Source organism: Chenopodium album, chromosome 15, assembly GCF_948465745.1.
Source record: "Chenopodium album chromosome 15, dcCheAlbu1.1, whole genome shotgun sequence".
NCBI classification, from domain to species: Eukaryota; Viridiplantae; Streptophyta; class Magnoliopsida; order Caryophyllales; family Amaranthaceae; genus Chenopodium; species Chenopodium album.
In genome coordinates, this window is record NC_137848.1 from 29,509,146 (window position 1) to 29,523,134 (window position 13,989).

The 13,989-nt window shown below is 39.6% G+C and overlaps 1 pseudogene; it reads right to left on the minus strand.

Annotated features, from left to right (window-relative positions):
- Positions 1 to 4,581: 4,581 nt before the first annotated feature.
- Positions 4,582 to 4,680, minus strand: LOC145583602 (small nucleolar RNA R71; annotated as a pseudogene).
- Positions 4,681 to 13,989: the final 9,309 nt, after the last annotated feature.

Genomic DNA, 13,989 nt, shown 5'->3' on the forward strand with positions numbered 1-13,989 from the left:
AATAGAATAATGTGTCTAGAGCTAAAACTTCTGCCACTCTTGTTAATGAGCTAAAAGTAGTACCTTTAACTAATCTAATTTATAAAATTTTGCCCCAAAGTAAGAAAATTCAACATTCTAGTAAACCCACTATATCCTGAGCCATAAAAAGTCAAATCTAAAAGTTTATTAGACATGTTCATGGTTTTTATCAACATAATGAAAAATTAGAACAAAATAATGAAACTTTATAAAAGCAAAAACTTCTACTCACAAAACCCAGTACATTTTAGAACTAAATTGAAAAAATAATTGAATATTAAGGCATGTGAAAGGGAGGAAGATGAATTACCAAATACCAGTTTTCCTTGAGAAAGTGACGAGCTTGAGTCGCCGGAGAAGATCTATTAGCTGTGGATTTTGGGTCACTAAAGAAGATGGGTCTCCATTGGAGAGAGAGTGGTGGGAAACAGTAAGGGTTTCGAGGGTTTTCTTCAGAGCAAAAGAAAAATAAAAGAAGACATGAATGGTTTAATCTATATTTTTGTCTTACCCGTTTTATTTCCCTAAATGTTTGACAATGACCTGTTGTTGCCATTATTTTTTCTTCTTTTTTACAACTAAATTAGTTGTTGTCATATATATAATTTTTATTACACAACAAATATTTCGTTGTAAAAACCTGACCCAAATTTTCATTGACTGCTCGCGCTGTATTTGGAGGGAGGGAAATGAAATTTTCAGTTTTTGCTACAATATTTATAACGCCAAAATTGCAGTCGTCGCAAATAACCTATTTTGCAACGACCTAAACTTTGTTATTGCAAAAAGTCGTTGCCATAAATGTGTTTTCTTGTAGTGTCTCTTTAAATATTTTAAATCTCATATTTAATTTATGTTGGTTAAATCAATGTTGAGAATAGCCCTTATTTATTTTGTTGCATCAAGTTGAACCAATTTTATTAAAAAATAGTTCTTGGAAATAATCTTGGTTTTGTGCACTTGAATGAATTTATTAAGTTGGACTTGTAATATTTTTCATTTTGCTCATTAAATTAATTCTAAAATTAATTTCGAATTAATAAATTAATTAAGTCACGCAAAAAAATTCGGAATAAATCCCGAGAGTATGGCACGCAAACCAAGGTAAAATCACCCTCGGCCAGACGAGCTGCACAGCAGCCCACATATGGCTGTTAAGGGCTGGTTGCGCTTGGTGCATGCCCCACTCAAGTGTGTGGCTGATGCGCAGCAAGGCAGCAGCAGCAGCATGCATGGCTGTGCGCGCGTTGCTGGCTGCGGCTGTGCGTGCGTTGCTGGCTGCGGCTGTGCGTGTGGTGCACTGCTTGGTGCGTAGGGGTGGCTGTGTGTGCGCGGGTGTGTTGCTTGCTTGCTGCATGGTGCGCGCACAGCAGCAAGCTCGTGTGGTCTTCGTGGCCACGAGTCGCAGACACACCCCGTAGGGAGCACAACACGTATGCGATGCTTCAGGCTATGGGTGTGACGTATGGCTCAGGCCTCGCTGCGGGCGCGACCCCTCACTAGGAACCCATGCCCCGATGTCTAGCACACCAAGTCGAAAGGCTTGATGTTAGGGACTTTGGGGTTTTAGGGCTATGCTAATTTTGCGTTTTACCAATTTTAATTATTTTAATTATGTGGAAAATTTGACATTTGCTGCCAGCAAAAGCACCTTGTGTCACATTTGCTACCCGTTTAATTTTTTATTTTACTTTAATACTACCTAAATCCTAAAATTATAGATATCACTACCAGTTGCCTTATGCCGTTACAGTTTCCATTAGTGGGGTCCAACCACTGTTCAGCCACCTCACTACCACCGTCCAACCTCCCTTTCCCCATCAACTCTACCCCGAAACCTCACTGCCAGCCTCTCCCCTCACCGGCAACTGACCACCCCCTTCCCGTCGTTGGCGCTAAGCCTCTCCCTGTTGACGACTACCACCATTACATCATTAACCCCCCTCCGCTGTTCGTTTTCTTTAGCTGCTCTGATTCACTTCTTCATCATCTACCATCAATTGAAATGAACAGTTTCAAACGCTTCACCTTCAATCATCATCAAATCGCAACCATTGACTCGATTGAATGCATCTCAGCCGCCCAATTTCATTAATTTTGCTCTAGAGTCTCTGATTCTTTGGCTAAATTGGAGCGTAAATTGCCAATTGCGGGGCTCCAAATGCTGAAATTGCATGCTAAATTAGAGCTTCTTGCGGGCTTCTATTTGTTTGATTGGGTTGTTGGCTTCCGTTGATGGTGGTGTGATGAGTGACATTTTTGGCACTCATTTGGTTCATTTTTGGATGATTTTTATTTCATTTTATCTCTCTTTTCTTTAGTTTTCCTTAGTTTTATTCTTGTTTTCTTCATTTTATGCTTTTTGTAGTTAGTTTCTCTTTTTCATGTCTTTTTCTAGTTTACTTGTTATTTTTCTCTTTTACTTGCTTTTTATCTTTTGCTTGTAGGTGGTAATTGATTGTCCAAGAATTCCCGAGCTTCCTCTCTACGAGTTTTCATTGCTTTTATGCCTAAAGAAGGTGCAAGAAGTTCCAAATCAAAGGTGGATCCAAGGGGCAAGCTTCAAGGCTTTGTTTATGCCTTCCTCATGGCTTATACTCTTCAAGAAATTCAAGAAAGTTCCTGCCTACTTTGTCCTCCATCATCATCATCCTGGATGCGTGCACCACTTGAGCTAGGACGAAGAGAAGAAGGGGGAAAGACCCAGCAATGTGCGGGCGCACTAAGGGAGTGTGCGGCCGCACATTGGTCGTGTGCGGCCGCACACCAGGTGCGTGCGGGCGCACCAGTCTGGGTGTGTCCCGTGCGCGCCATTCTCTCTCCTCCGAGCGCCCGCACTTACGAGGGTCTATTTTTGGGCGTCATTACCGACCTCCCCTTTGTATATATAGTTATTTCTACCTATTTTTAGGGAAGAGAGTTTTTAGATTGAATTGGATAGTTAGTTTTTAGGAGAATTTTAGAGAGAGAAACTCAAGAACTAGAGAGAGAAACTCATGATTTTTGGTGATTGCTCAAGGATTCCTCATTGTATTTGATCTTTGGATCAAAGTTTTGTAAGGATCTTCTTCTTGATTTCAATACAAGTTTGATTTTAGTTGATTTCATTAGTTTTTCATGTTATTGATGATTGATTTGGTTATTGATTGAATTTTGTTTGATTTTGATTGATTGTTGGTTTAATCTTTGATTTCAATTATGTTGATGATGAAATTGATGATTGTTGTATTTTTGATCTTAATTCCTATGGCTAGTGAGTAGTTTCCTAGCTAGGGAAATGGTGAAGCATGTATGAATGATGGAATAATGTAATTTGGGGATAATTGATGGAGTTGATGATATGATTAAATTTGGTTGATATTTCATGTGCATGTGTGTGATTAATTAAGGTTTGGCCATCTTTGATTAATACACTAGATTGCATTGTAAGCTTGCTATGATACGGACCATTGATTAGTAAACTTGCAATTTCACGATTGAGGTGCTTTGTGACGTTCCCTAGGTAGTGTTTAGCGTAGTTGACGCTAGTTAGACCTCTAGGTGAACCATCTTAGTATGCTCTTTTGGATACATGATGATTTTCCTTCATATCGCTTGACTTAGTCGGTTTAACCTACCAAATTACCGTTTCCATTATGATTGCATGTGGATCCATTGCCCTAGTATCTTAGATTGATTTCATATAAGTTTTGCATTACCTAGTTTAGCCTAAGTTCTACCTCAAACCCCTTCTTGACTCCGAAATAGCTTGATTTAGGCATCGTGCATTTGATATCCATTCCCTTGGGTTCGACCTTGACTTACCACTACGCTAAATAGGGGTTAGTTAAGTTACAAATTTTGTTTGATAGGGAGGGGTGGTAGCCCAACGACCTACCGTTCTCATTCCCATCAAAATGGCGCCGTTCCCGAGGAGTGGTGCTTGAGTGCATGTTGTTTTTGAGTCTATTTCATTTTGATAAAATACAAAAAGATTTTGTTTCTCTAGGCTACATTTGTAGCCGTGCTACTAACATTTTTGTGTGAGTTTTGCATGCATAGAACCCGCGATCGTCCCCTTGTTCCCCTTGATCCGGAAATTGAGAGGACTCTTTCAAGAAGAAGAGTGGATAATAGATCCTTGGCTTATAGCTCTTCAAGTGAAGAAGAAATTCAAGAAGAGCAAGGAATGGGTGAAAATCCTAGAATAGCCTTAAAGGAGCTTGGAGTGCCCGGGGCATATAGGTTTGAGAGTGGAATAGCTCCACCTACTACCCTGGCAAATGACTTCGAAATCCGGCCGGCAATGATCACCTTGATTGAGAGAAGGCAATATAGTGGGGCTAAGAATGAGAGCCCATTGAACCATCTAAAAGAATTTGAAAAATATTGCAACACCATCAAAGTCAATGGGGTCTCTCAAGAATTCATCCGCCTCAAGTTGTTCCCTTTCTCTCTAATAGGAAGATCTTTGGAGTGGCTAGATAAAGAGGTGAAGCCCAACTCCTTGAGAACTTGGGACGATGTTACAAAGGCTTTCTTGTCCCGTTTCTATCCCCAAAAGAAGACGGCGGAGGCAAGAGCCTTGATTCAAGGGTTCAAGCAAAGGCCGAGTGAAAGCCTTTATGAAGCATGGGAGAGATTCAAAGAGTATCAAAGGGAGTTCCCTCACCACGGAATCCCCACATACCAAGTGATCCAAATCTTCTATGGCGGTTTAAGTCCCCAAGGCAAGTCATGCCTTGATGGAGGGGCCGGGGGCCCTATCATGAACAAAACCGAAGAAGAAGTTGTGGACATCATTGAGGACGTGGTGACATATTATAGGGATTGGCAAGATGGGGAGAGGGACTCTTCAAGCAAGCAATCTTCATTGTATTCGGTGGACCATCTCAATGCAATCAACAACCTTTCCTCCCAAATGACAAACTTAGGAAAGGAGGTCACCGCAATCAAAGCTAAGTTGGAGAGCACTTCTTCCTCTTCTCAAGCTTCTAATCTTCCCTCCCAATTTAAGGGGAGAGGTACTCCTTCTAACTCTCAACCCCCTCCCTCTTCAAATAATATGCCTTTGGGTTGCTTGTTTTGTGATGCATGTGGATCGTATGATCATGACTCTAGTGCTTGTCCTAATGAATGTGTTGATGAATTTGACAACAATGAGTGTGAACATGTTAATTTTGTGTCAAACAACAATGTTCAAAGGTTTGATAATCAAAAAGGACAATGGAATAGAAATTACCAAAACCAAGGCAATTTTGACAACTATAATCATAATGGTGGTTATAGGAACCAAGGGAATCAAGGTTCTCGTGGTAACCATAACCAAGGTTATAGTAGCCAAAATCAAAGCCAAAACTATGGTAATCAAAATCATAATTATGGCAATCAAAACCAAGGTTATGTAAATCATAACCAAGGTAATGGAAACCATAATCATGGTGGTGGTAACCATAATCAAGGTTATGGTTCAAATCAAAATAGGAATAATTGGAACAATCAAGGAAGGGGAAATTTTCAAAACAATGCTCAAAGAGGTCCCCCACCCGGTTTTGTTCCAAAGACTCAAGGTGAAAATTCCTATTCACAACCTTCTTCTCCTAGGACTACTTTGGAAGAGTTAATTGATAATCAAACCAAGATCATTAACACCTATATGGCGGTTAGTGATAAGAAATTCAATGAGATGATGACCCACAATAAGATGCTTGAGACTCAAATTACCCAATTAGCAAGCACTATTAAGGATTTTGCTAGTCCTTCATCTTTGCCTTCCCAAGGTGTTGAACCAAAGAAACCCGTGTACTCTATTGCCACAAGTGGTGGAAATGATTTTGATGAGGGAGTTTCTTGTTCAAAAGAGGGAAGAGATGAGAGTGGTGCTAAGGAGAATGAAGTGGAAAGGGTTGAGTCTAAGGAAATATATTGTGAGGTTTACAAAAGAGAAGAGTGTGTTGGTGAAAAGATGAGTGAGATAGAGAGATTTCCCGATCTACCATATCCCCAAAAATATTTGAGATTCAAAATGGATGAGCAATTTGGGAAGTTCCTTGAAGTTCTTAAGGATGTTCATGATTCTACACCCCCTACCGAGCCAATTCGCGACATGCCTAAGTACTCCAAGTTTCTTAAGGAGATCTTAGAGGAGAAGGAGGATTTTGATGATGGTAGTTCGGTGGAAGGAGGGAAGTGCTTTAGTGCTCTTATCCATGGTGAACTTCCAAAGAAGATGGAAGATCCGGGGAATTTTTCAATCCCTTGTCAAATTAAGAGAATGGTTTTTGAAAATGCTTTGTGTGATCTTGGGGCTAGTGTGAGCATTATGCCCTTTTCGGTCTTCGAAAGGCTTGATCTAGGTGAGCTTCAATCATCTAAGATAACACTTCAATTGGCCGATCGTTCTATTAAGCTTCCTAAGGGAAGAATTGATGATATCCCTTTAAGGATTGGAGAGTTTGTCTTTCCTGTGGATTTTGTTGTTTTAGAGATTGAGGAGGATGAACATATTCCAATCATTTTAGGGAGGCCTTTCTTAGCTACCTCGAGAGCTTTAATAGATGTCAAAGGAGGTCAAATTACTTTGAGGTGTGGGAAATTAGAAGAGAGTTTTAAGTTGAAACCAATGCATGAGTCTTTATCTTGTGTCCAAGATATCGCATGTGCTAGTCTTTCTCGTTCCATTGATGGTATGTGCATGATTGATTCTTCTACTAACAATGTTTTTTAGATTGTTGATGATGTTTGTGCAAGTATTAATGATGTTAGTGAAGAGGAATTTGTGATTCAAAAGCCAAGGGATGAGAAAGATATTGGGTTTCCAAATTGGTTCAAGCTTAATCCTCATGAGGAAGAGAAAGCTTCCATGACTAAGGATGTTGAAGTCAAGCCGAAGAAAAAGGCCCGTGACTCGAAGAAAACAAGGAAAAGGAAGAAGTTGAGAAGTGAAAAAGAAGAATTTGAAAAGAATTTTGTGAGAGTTTCATCAAGCAATAATGAGAAGTTGCCCAAGGTTGAAGAAGAATTTGCTCTATCAACCACCTTGAAGAAGGTGGTGTTCTTTGATCCTCCATGATTAGGAGGAAGGGTCGAGCTTAGGACCTTAAGCAAGCGCTTCCCAGGAGGCAACCCGGAGTTACTAACTTTTCTCTTTGATTTTTGAATTTTCTCATTTTTGTTTCTTTTATTACTTTGTCTTTTCTTTTACTTTTCTACTTATTTGGATTTTTAGGATGTCCGTTTGCGGGATTGGAATTCAACAAGTATGCATGATGGATGGAAAGTGTTCATGGCACAAATCATATTTTGTTCGATTCTAGTCGAAATTTGAGGTAAGAGGGTAAGAATTTTAGAGAGGTAAGATAGGAAATTCATATTTTGAAAGTTGGAGGAAATTGATACTTAGTGAATTTTTGTGGTGTGCACATGAATTTTCAACTTTGAGGACTTTGAAAATGATTTTAGCTACTGCCTATGTTGTTCCTCATCACCATCATGATTCATGTGCGCACCAAAATAGGCAGTAAGTATCAATTTTTTGAGAAAAAAAAGAAGGAAGGGAGACGCACAGGGGTGTGCGGCCGCACACGAGGCTGGTGCGGGCGCACAGCCTGCGTGTGCGGGCGCACACCAGTTTTGTGCGGCCGCACATTGCTGGACGTGCACTATAACCTTCTTCCTCCTCTTTCCTCACTTCATTTCTACATTTCCCTCATCTTCAAACTCACGGCTTCCCCTTTCGAACCCTCTTGTGCGCACCTCTTCCTCCCTTATTCACCATCAAAAATCACTCAAATCTTCACTAAAATCACTCCATTTTCACTCAAAATCACTCACAAATCTTTCTACACTACAAATTCCTTACAAATTGACCCAAATTTCACTCACTCTCTCTCCTACTCTTGGTGGCCGAAAATTGGGGCTTTTGTTAGGAGTTCAAATTGCTTGCTCGAAATTGGTTAATCTTGCTTCTTTTATGGTATAATCACTAATCCTTGCTTTAATTTTGCCAATTATATCATAAATTTGCATGAATTACAAATTTGTATGAGCATGAATAGTGTAGTATTGATTTTGTGATTTTTGATGCTTGATCTTGATTTTAATTGTGATTTGGTGATGTTTGTTGATTGATTTTGCATTGCTGTTTTGTAGTGATTCTCATCAATTTTGGTTGAATTCTTGTGAGTTGAATTTTTGGAACATTGGTAGTGTATGGTGATTTTGGTGTTGGTCTTGTGTTTGCTCTTGGATTGTTGAAAAAGGAGTTTTTCTTGGATCATCGATATTGTTGATTGGTTTGGAATTGGTTTGATTGAAAAGAATTGAGAATTTGGAGTTTGGTGACATTGGTAGTAAGTGTTGAATTTGGGTGTGGTGCTCTTGGTTCATTGATTTTGCTACTTGTTGGTTGTTGGTGATCTTCTTAACCTCTCACAATGTCTAAATACCTCAAGAAACTCACCAAAAAGCGAAAAACCGATGTTAGCATCGATGAACCACCTCGCCCAAGTACCTCCTCTAGGCCTAGTACATCTTCTAGGCCTAGTACTTCCAACCCTTCCTCCACTCAAACACGACCTCCAACCTCTCTTCCCAAAAAGAAAAATTTCACCGATAAACAAAAGACCTTTTACCAAAATCTGAAAGATGAAAGAACCCTAAAACAAACCCGCCACTACTTCCAACCCGATATGCTGAAGTTGGGGATTGATAATGATGTGCGGTCGTTGCTTTTAAATCTCAGATTGGGGTCTTTCATCGCCGATGCCTACCGCACCTATAAGGAGCCTACTTTGGAGTTCTTGGCTACCTTAGAGCTTGTACCCGTAGGAGGGGTATATAGGGTGCGTTTCCAGTTGTTCAACCACATCTTTGACCAATCTTTGGACGAGTTCAACGCCGCTTTGGATTTTGATCCCCATAGGGATATTGTCAACGTTGAACACTTCATCTTCCGGAGTATGATCAAAACTCATGGTGGGAAAACATCTCCGGTGGTAATGAGTTTATCACCAACAGGGCTAAGATCTCAGACGTGTACCAACCTTGCCTTAGGGTTGTACACCGACTTTTGGGGTATGTTTTGTTCCCCAAGCAAGAAATGGGGAAATTGAGTAAATTGGAGCTCAAGGTCCTTTGGTTATCTACTCTCCCGGAGTTTGTGGGCCGGTTGAACTTGGGTTATATCTTCGCCCAATATTGCTTGGAACTTCGCAAAAGGAGGACGGGAGAGATCCCATGTGGGGGTATGGTAACTAGGCTTTTGACTCGCCTTCGCCTCAATGATTATCTCCCATTTTGTAAGGAGATCGGGGATGCAAATTCCATCTACCTCGATATGCAACAATTGGGTCAAATCCAATTTATCTCCAAGGGCTTTAGTGAAGAGAGATATGAGTGGCTTAGGGGCAACGAGCATTGGTGCTACTTGCCTAACCCTAGCTTGACTTCTTTGGCTAGGATTGCCGACAATGTGTGGCATGTTCCCAAGTCCTTCCGGCATCCCAACTTTGATTCCGAGGAGGATGAAGATGAAGATGATGAAGAAGAACAACAAAATCAAGAACAACAACATCAACAACAACAACATTTTTCTCCACAACAACAAGCTCCTCATGAGCAAGAACAAGAGCAAGGGCAACATGCTTTTGCCAATGAAGATTTGAGGGCTCTTAGTGAGCAAATGAGTGGATTGAAAATCCACGTAGATGGCATGTACGATCAAGACTTTGGGGCCCTCTATGACCAAATAAGAGGTAATCAAGAGATGCAACAAGGTATGTTTTTACAACAACAACAAATTTATGAGGCGGAAGTTAACCGTGGGAACATTACTCCCCCTTCGTTTGGGCATCCTTATTGGTCGGGGCCTTCTAACCCCGACACCGAGCGTCACTATTACCCGGACGAGCATGGTAACTATAATTACAAGGCTCCGGGTGGTAGTGACTATAGGGGAGATCCTAACTACCCCCATATCCATCCCAACCACCCCTTTGAACTCACTTTGCCCGATAACTTCACCCCTCTTGCTCCTTGGCAACACGATCTTTTCAAGGGGCATTATGGGTGGCCCGAGGGGTACACCGGAGGATGGGAGCCTTACCCTCATCCATTCGATGACCCCGAGCGCAACAGAGACCCCGATGGGGCCGGGCCAAGCGGGAGTGGTGGTGGTGATGGTAGTAGTTATTAGTTCCCTTTTAGCTTCTCATGCTTTTTACCTCCATCCCTCATATTTTTGATATTTTCTTTGTTTTGATCGGGATGTTGAGATGTATTTTCTATCTAGCTTGGGGGAACTAGTAACTTGCTCGGTGACCATGTTGTTGTTGTGTACATATCTTAGTTGTTTGCATGTTTATTTTCATTCCTCTTTTTGGTTTCTTCATTTTCTTGATCTCTAGGCTACTTTCCTTGTAGCTAGCTTGTTTGCCCTATTTGCTTGGATGTTTGTTGTTTGTGGAGATGTTTTGCTTAGCATGTTGTTGTTGATGATCCCTTATATCCAAATCCCTCAATCCAACTCCCTTAAATCCAAATCTTGTAGTTTAGAGTAGTTCTTTAGTTAGTCTAGACTTTATTTCTTTTATTCTTTCTTTTATTTGGTTCGTTTAGCTTTTCTTTCCTTTAGTTGTATATACTTCTTGCTTTGTTTATTTTCTTTTATTTGTTGTTTTCTTTTATTTGTTTTGAAGTTACTAACCATTTTCTTTGTTCATAGTTTCTTTTATTTCTTTTTCTCACTTGGTTCCTTAATGACCTTATGGATATGGCATGCTACGAGGTGGTTTATAATCGCTTCCTTATTTTTGCTAAGCTTGGAATACCGGTGAGACCTTTCTTATTTTTCTCTTTATTTTCCTTGGTTGCATAGGATAGGATTAGTTTAGGAGAAGTTGAATGGTTCGAGGATGGATGCTTGTTAACACGTAATGTGTTTGGGATCGGTGACTTTGTTGTCTATCGATCACTTGTTTGTCGATTGGGATTTTTATGTGTTTAACATGCTTTCTAGTCCTTTGCATGCTTTTCTCCTATGTTTTCCTTTTCTATGTCTCCGTTCCTTTTCTTTTCCTCTCTTTTATTTTACCTTTTTCTCTTACTTTCTTTTAGTTTTCTTTTTATTTTTGATGTGATTTTGAGGCATTGTTTTTCATTTCTTTTCTTTTGAGATGAACCTTGTACATTGGACTTGTCTTTTGCATGACTTTCTTCCTAGGTTGTAAAGGTATGCACGGTTTGAGATTATGTTCGGTTGACTCTAGGATAGTGTATGCTAGGGTAGCTGGTTTGAACTAGGAGGATCATGAAGCCGGATTCTACTTGTTTGTGGTATGTTGGTAGTTGCTTCCTATAGGTTATTTGACACCATTGGTGAGTTTTTGCCACAACCTTGTGAGGTTACTTGTTTTTCTAGCCTTCAACATTCCTTGTATGAGCGGCGTGGATCCTTGACTATGCAAACCTATTCTAATAAAGCTTGATTTATGATTCTCAAACACGAGACCGAACTATCTAGGAAGGACAAAGGCACATTTTTCGGGGTGGTATTTTTCATTTTTGTTATATTTTGTTTTTTTCTTTTATTTTGGGTTTACATTTGCCTTCTTGCAACCATTTGAGTCTTATCCCTTCTTTTCAAGCCACATCTTTAGTTATTTGACCTTTTGTTTCATTTTCTATATTTTCTTGGTTTTTGTGAAGCAATATGATCATTTGAGACGAAGTTTGTGGTGGTTAAGGTGGAATTTTGGTTTTTATGTAAGCAAGTTTGTGATTTCTTTTTCTTTGTGAATAATGGCAAATATATGTGAAAAAGCCGTCTGAATTAAGCAAAAGGCATGGACTAATAATTTGCATTTAAGAAAAGCCGTCCGAATTAAGCAAAAGGCATGGACTTTGCAAATTCAATATAAAAACATAAAAAAAAAAAAAAAAATTGAAAAATTGAAAAATTCAAAAATATTTTGTTGTATTCTTTTCTCCTTCTAAGCATTGAGGACAATGCTTCATTTTAGCTTGGGGGAGAAGCGTATACACTTTTTGTATATATTTTTGTGAGTATAGCTTCAAGTAAGCTTGGGGGTGTTGTTTTTGTTTGGTGACAACTTAGTCTTGGTGTAACGATATGCGCAATCTTTGCTTCACTATTAGGAAAACCACCAAATTTTAAATTTTAGCCTACCTTCACCCTTATTGCCTTACGTTACAACCTTGGGGATAGACCTTTCGACCTAGATAGTTGAGTCACTATTCGGGGGAGGGCATCATGGGTCATTGCCTAAGGAAAGGGGATGCATAGTCAAGATTGTCGAGTAGCCTTCAAATAATTCTTTTCCGGTTCCTTCGAGGAATCATTGGGACACTCACTAAGGGAAGATTTGAGACTAGTGGGAAGAACGCGGTAAGATTGTTTGGGATGAAAGTGAATTGTGATAACTAGTTCCTATGCCTAGCATACCCTATGTTTCAATCAACCTTGGATATCTTGAAACGTGCATACCTTAACTACTTGAGAAAGATTGTCATTCATTTGCATTATAGTCTTTATGTTGATTCATTTCGCAAAGGTTTGTTTTTATTTCATTTTCCTTCCTTTTTATGGTTTGCCTCATTGATGTTTGGTGGAGAGTTATGGGTCAAACTCTTAGGATACCCTTACGAGACCTCACTCGTCCTCATAGACGACTTTGGGGTTTAAAGGGCTTGTTGTAGCTAAAAACAACCGTGATTCCTACGACAATGAGTTTTAGTGTATATTCTTATCTTGAGTCTTTCTTTTTCGTTTTCAATAAAATTTTCATCCTCTCTCTTTCTTGCTTTGTTTTGCTCGAGGACGAGCAAAAGTTTAGCTTGGGGGAATTTGATGAGTAACATTTTTGGCACTCATTTGGTTCCTTTTTGGATGATTTTTATTTCATTTTATCTCTCTTTTCTTTAGTTTTCCTTAGTTTTATTCTTGTTTTCTTCATTTTATGCTTTTTGTAGTTAGTTTCTCTTTTTCATGTCTTTTTCTAGTTTACTTGTTATTTTTCTCTTTTACTTGCTTTTTATCTTTTGCTTGTATGTGGTAATTGATTGTCCAAGAATTCCCGAGCTTCCTCTCTACGAGTTTTCATTGCTTTTATGCCTAAAGAAGGTGCAAGAAGTTCCAAATCAAAGGTGGATCCAAGGGGCAAGCTTCAAGGCTTTGTTTATGCCTTCCTCATGGCTTATACTCTTCAAGAAATTCAAGAAAGTTCCTGCCTACTTTGTCCTCCATCATCATCATCCTGGATGCGTGCACCACTTAAGCTAGGACGAAGAGAAGAAGGGGGAAAGACCCAGCAATGTGCGGGCGCACTAAGGGAGTGTGCGGCCGCACATTGGTCGTGTGCGGCCGCACACCAGGTGCGTGTGGGCGCACCAGTCTGGGTGTGTCCCTTGCACGCCATTCTCTCTCCTCCGAGCGCCCGCACTTACGAGGGTCTATTTTTGGGCGTCATTACCGACCTCCCCTTTGTATATATAGTTATTTCTACCTATTTTTAGGGAAGAGAGTTTTTAGATTGAATTGGATAGTTAGTTTTTGGGAGAATTTTAGAGAGAGAAACTCAAGAACTAGAGAGAGAAACTCATGATTTTTGGTGATTGCTCAAGGATTCCTCATTGTATTTGATCTTTGGATCAAAGTTTTGTAAGGATCTTCTTCTTGATTTCAATACAAGTTTTATTTTAGTTGATTTCATTAGTTTTTCATGTTATTGATGATTGATTTGGTTATTGATTGAATTTTGTTTGATTTTGATTGATTGTTGGTTTAATCTTTGATTTTAATTATGTTGATGATGAAATTGATGATTGTTGTAGTTTTGATCTTAATTCCTATGGCTAGTGAGTAGTTTCCTAGCTAGGGAAATGGTGAAGCATGTATGAATGATGGAATAGTGTAATTTGGGGATAATTGATGGAGTTGATGATATGATTAAATTTGGTTGATATTTCATG